At 32.6% G+C, this 6,151-nt stretch overlaps 1 long non-coding RNA gene across 1 annotated transcript; it reads left to right on the top strand.

The window, feature by feature from the left end:
* Positions 1-3,419: 3,419 nt before the first annotated feature.
* On the top strand, positions 3,420-5,947 carry LOC101508649 (uncharacterized). The gene is made up of 4 exons (XR_003470699.2): positions 3,420-3,810; positions 3,892-4,204; positions 4,729-4,788; positions 5,699-5,947. It is a non-coding gene; the product is annotated as an uncharacterized lncRNA (long non-coding RNA).
* The last annotated feature ends 204 nt before the right edge of the window (positions 5,948-6,151 follow it).

The following is a 6,151-nucleotide window of genomic DNA, read 5'->3' as shown; positions in this document are numbered from 1 at the left end:
CATAACTTCATATCAAACAACACACAATCCTTGAATCAATACCTTGAACAACTTTGAACAAAATTCTGATTTTTTACAAAGTACTTGCATTTCATTTTCATATCATTCAGAAAGGTTCTCAAGTACTTGAATTGTTATTGGATTGTTTATCAATATACCTCTCCTTATTCTTATTCAAATCATATTGTATCACTTGTAAAAGAAAGTAATACTTTCTTAAAAGTAGCTTAATCTAAGATAGTGGTGTGCTATCTTAGAAGTGTTGTTAGAAGTTTGTAGCAAGAATCCCATGGTGGGAGTTGTACATTTTCTGACAATTAGTGGATCAATCTCTTGTGGTGTGCAAGAGGACTGAACGTACCCTTGGTTATACGGGGAACCAGGATAAATCTATTGTCCTCATTCATTTATTGCACTTTACTATTAGTAGACATTATATTAACTTAGAAAATTCAACTACCATATCACTGAAAACAAGAAAATTTACTAACACCTAATTCACCCCCCTCTTAAGCGTACTTCTATACTAACAATTGGTATCAGAGCAGGTTCCGATAATTTGCTCCTCGATCCTTATTAATGGCTTCCACACAACCATTTTTTAGAGATGGTGGTAGTAGCAATAAACCACCATGTTTCGTTGGTGAACACTATGATTTCTGGAAGATACGCATGCAAGCATATCTCGAGGCACAAGGAGATGATATATGGGAAGCGGTAGAAAACGGTCCATATGTTCCAACAACAGTTATCAATAATAAAGAAGAAGTAAAGATAAAAGTATCATGGACAGATGATGACAACAAGAAAGTATTGTTTGATAAAAAGGCCAAAAACATGTTACAATCGGCACTTGGAATGGACGAATTTTTCCGTATATCTCATTGCAAAACAGCTAAAGAAATTTGGGATACACTTGAAATAACACATGAAGGAACCATTGAGGTAAAGCGTTCCAAACTCAACACATTATCTCAAGAGTATGAATTGTTCCGAATGCAGCCCATAGAATCTATTCTGGACTTGCAGAAAAGATTTTCTCATCTGACCAACCACTTGATGGCTCTTGGAAAAACCTTCACTAATGATGAATTGAACCTTAAAGTTCTGAGATCATTAACAAGGGCATGGCAACCTAAAGTAACGACAATTTTTGAAAAGAAAAGCCTATCAAAGATGTCTCTTTCTGCACTTTTTGGAAAACTCCAAGAACACGAAATCGAATTTGGAAGGTTAGAACAAAATGAAAGTCAAGAAAAGAAGACCAAAAACATTGCTCTAAAGACCGAATCAAGAGAACAAATAAAAGACGAAAATTCAGATGAAGATGAAAATATTACGTTCCTTGTTAAGAAATTTGGCAAGTTTCTTAAAAATGACAGAATTTTCAAAAGGAAGAGTTTTAGGAAGAAAGATAGTTCTACTTCAAATCAAAACTTCACATGCTTTTGTATTATTATACATATTTTCGAGATTACTAATTAACTGTTTATTGATTGCTTACTCTGATTGTGTTATGGATCCGAAATTCCTACTTAAGTGAGTAAATAAACCATAAAATTATTTGTTAAAATTTGAGTTAATGTTAATTGTTGACAAGATTATGTTAGTTTACTTATTTATCTTTAATCAATAGTTAATTTAAGGAGTTATTTGATATATTTTGTTGATTTTAACTCTTTTATTTAATGAAATATTTATGTTATTATTTCCTTGATTAAGTAGGGATTTTTCGGAGTTTTGCGTTGTTACTTTGTTTTAGTGTAGTGCTGAATTTTGGTGAGAAATCAACATGACCTATGTAGAGTATTTTAGCCATATCTGGACTTGTATATATCCAATTGGGGTCAAAACAAGTGCAAGTGAAAGCTAAGATCCATAGCTACAACTTTCATGAAGACACCAGAACCAAATTCAGATGTATACATAAATTTTAATAGTTATTTATTTATCTAATGGGCTATAATGTTGCTAACGAAGAAAAAAATAGAATTTATTCTTGAAAGAAATTATACATAAAAAAAAAAAAGAATTGATTAAAAAATGAAGATTACATGAGCCATTAGATTTGTAATCCTTAGGTTGAAAATAATCAATATTTTGGTCTATATATACGTTTGATGAAGTAATGAAAGATGACAGTGAGAAACCATTACTAGCTTTATGATTATGGCTACTACACAAGAAACTTTGCTAGACAAGCCAAGAAAATCCCTTCCCAAAACATATTGGTTAATTCTCTCTTTACTTGCTATCATAAGCTCATCAGCCCTTGTTATTTCACATTTGAATAAACCAATATCCTTCTTCCACCTCTCCTCTACTCCCCATTTGTGTCAACTTGCAATTAATACAAAATCATGCTTAACTCATGTCTCAGACGTATCTCAACATCAAACCTTGCCAAACACAAAAGATATTAAGGTACTGAATTTGTGGTCTTTTGTGTTTGACAAGGTTTGATATTGAGATACTTCTAGGAGACAAAATCAGTTGTTGACATTCTAGGCCTGTAGGTGGTTGAATAACTTCCACCACTTGAGAATCATTTGCAACAGCTTCCAAGAAACAGCTCCCCCCAGTAATGTTCGACTTGACAATATCAAATGCATAATCCCAATATGCTAGTCCCTCACAGCTGCTAAGTTCCCACTTCAAACTCAGAGATGACGAATTTGCAAAAGCTTCTCCAGAATCAGCTTGAGCGGCCGTTCTAATAATTTCATAGTCATTAATTTTCTTGCAATACTATTAATCACCACCGAATATAATTATTGAGTACAAATTTAAAAATTCTGAACTTCTTTTTACAAAACCTCCCCTAATGTCTCAATCCTTTTTATATATTTAAATTGTACTTTATTTTTAATATTATCATTTAGATGATGCACAAATAAAGTTTATATAAATTAAATTATTTTATATGTTGCTGAGAGTTATGAAAATTAAACGAATTTGATAAAACTGTATAAAATATTAATTTTAATACATCTCAATAATACAATAATTGATTTTTGAATTATATAAAACTTTATATGTGTGATTTATATTTTATAAATTTTCAATTCAAATAAAAAGAAAATAAAAAACTAAAATAAAATTAAGTGAAAGAGAGAGATTAATTGGTTTCGATGTGAACACCACAGCTACTAGCAAGTGAATGTGCACAATGATCTAAAAGTTTTTATGAAGTTTGTCTTAACAAGAATTAAATTTCCGATTTTTGATTTGTGAAGATATAATCCATTAGTATGAAATGTTTAAAAATGGGAAAAATGCATCAAAAGAAAGAATGTTTAAAAAAGCAATAAAATGGGAAAGAACTAGTTATTGTAAGTAAATATTAATAGACCACTCAATTATTTACGGTATATAAAGATTAAGCACTACTATTGTTGTGTCTTATCTTGTATCTACAGGCCTTCAATATGAGTGGATTTCCTAGTGTTAATGTAGTGCTCTTATGCAGCATTAGTGACTCAATGTGTTTAGTTAGTTGTGGTCGCAACCAAAATCTTTAGTAGCTTGTAACATAAATCTATTATGCTCTGTGTAATCAAGTGTCAACAGTTATATAAAAACTGGTAGCTATATGAAGATGGTAGATAATAGAAAATCTATCTGCTCAGGCATCTCAATACCCCCCTCCCTCTCTATTTTCTCTCAATTCCCTTCATTTTCATTCACTCTCTTTTAGTCATCTCTAGCATTTGGTTGGGGATGATCATCCTCGGCCTTCCGTAGCTGAAGCTTGGCTACCAGTGATATGTAGCATTCCGTCTTCTATTGTACTTATAGCTGATGAGCCAGGTAAGCATTTCACACAATGTTTTAATCTTTGACAACAGAGTTTTTTAGATTTCTGTTTCTTGATTAAATTGTTCTTTCCAGCAAATGACTATGAAATTATTAGAACGGCCGCTCAAGCTGATTCTGGAGAAGCTTTTGCAAATTCGTCATCTCTGAGTTTGAAGTGGGAACTTAGCAGCTGTGAGGGACTAGCATATTGGGATTATGCATTTGATATTGTGAAGTCGAACATTACTTGGAAGCTGTTGCAAATGATTCTCAAGTGGTGGAAGTTATTCAACCACCTACAGGCCTAGAATGTCAACAACTGATTTTGTCCCCTAAAGGATTAGGAATAGCTGACCTGACTTTATATGACACGGGGCTAACTCCACCATTAAGAGCATCTGCACTCGTAAGCTCCATTTTCCATCACTTTTGAATTACTTGAAAAATGCTTGACTTTAATGTCCATACCTCTCAATATTTGGATCGATAAGAGTATTTTGCAAATATATTTTCATTGTTATGATCCTTTCTCTATTAGAATGATAAATTTCCAATCACGTATTTTCCTGCATGCTTGGGACCCCTATTTTTGTCTGGCAAGCCACCAAGTTTTTTTGTCTTGTCATTCAGACCTAAAGATGAATACGAAATCTTTTAATTGGCCATACCTAATTTTGATTTTTCCTTACATAATGGGAAAAGGGTCATTTTATTGTCTAGTGCTGTCCTCGACTCAGTGATTTAAGCTTGTGATCTTGTAGAAAAGTTTATTGACTTGTGTAGTTTCAAAACTTAACCCCAACCAATGTTGATAGGTGTTGAAATTTGCAAGTTTTCTTTGATCTTCACCGGAAAACAACTTGTCCTAGCTCTCTGATGATTAAGTGATGTTGTTTAATGTTTGATGCTTTTAATGGTTTATCTTTACAGGTCCAGGTTGCAGATATAGAATGGATTAAGATCCTGTCCGGTGAAGAGATTAGCCTAATGGTATGTCTTTTCTATTCTTGTATTTTGGTTAAAAATGGCTCAAGCACGAGATTTTATGTGATGGGCATATATGCAGCACATAATGATTTCACTAAATAACAGGCAGAGAAAACCAAAAGAAAGGTGGAGTAACACCTTTTTAGCTTGCTCAAACCTGACTTCTATCAATAATTCAATAGTAATTTTTTTTATGAATTTAATCCTCCATTAACCTTCATCTCTAGTTCTTAATATCACTGCTGCCGGGCTTTGGTATTTTCCTTCTTTCTTATTGAATCAACTTTGCTAAATGCTATATAATGAATTTTTACTTCTTCGTTGGCAAGTTGTTACAACTAAATCTGTCTCGCAATCTACCTACGAGAGTAAATACAAAAAACTTGGGTATGGAAGAAAATGGGTCTTTTAATGTGTGGAAGAATGAACATTTGTTAGAGTAAGGATTAATGCAGCTGCCTGTATTTATGGATACCTTCATTGAGTTCTGCATAAATCCCCTTTGACTATTTTATAAGAAAGGGATATTTTCTGATAGATTCAACTGTATAGAGAGATAGAAAACATAGACAAGCAAAATAATTATCATTTCATTAGGGAAAATATTCTCTCTAGAGTCACCAGAACTTTCCTTTTTCAATTCTAAGGATCAACTTGCCGATATCTTTACAAATCTCTAAGGAATCTTCAAATAACTTACATATCTGACAAGATGGATGCATGTGATATATATGTTCCACCTTGAGGGAGAGTGTTGGGATATTGGTATTTATTATAATACGATTTGTTAGTATCCATTGGGATTATGATAGAATTTCATTCTTATTTAGATTATATCTCTTTCTCATTCATATTCAAGTATATCCAATCTAGAATTTCAACAACATGATGTATACTATCCTGATCTTTACAGGAAGGAAGTTTGCAAACTATTGAGTTGATGGCTGGTACAAATGGAGGAAGCAATTTTCATGCTTCCTAGGTTTGAATTGTTTTACCTATTTAATTTAATAAGCTACAGCCAGTTTCTTGTGTTTGGCATGTTTTACCCTGATCTTGTGGGACATAATCTATACTGTCTCGGATATGATCAACAAGACAAAGAGACATGTCATAGTGAATTTTTTCTATTTCAACTTGTTAATTAATGATTGGGAAATTATGATGCAGTTTGTTTACATGAATCTTCATATACATGTTGAAGATGCCATAATTGAGCTGCTGGACACTGACAATCTGTCTAGTCTTGTTGGTAGACATGTTAATGCACCAAGTTTTAAAATAAAGGGGAGATATCTTGGAATTACAACAATTTATGTAAGTCTACTATCAACGTGTATAAACCTGATCTCAGTCTAACTAAATT

Source organism: Cicer arietinum, chromosome 2 (genome assembly GCF_000331145.2).
Source record: "Cicer arietinum cultivar CDC Frontier isolate Library 1 chromosome 2, Cicar.CDCFrontier_v2.0, whole genome shotgun sequence".
Classification (NCBI taxonomy): domain Eukaryota; kingdom Viridiplantae; phylum Streptophyta; class Magnoliopsida; order Fabales; family Fabaceae; genus Cicer; species Cicer arietinum.
Note: the sequence above shows the minus strand (reverse complement) of the source record. Positions and strands in the feature narration are given on the sequence as shown.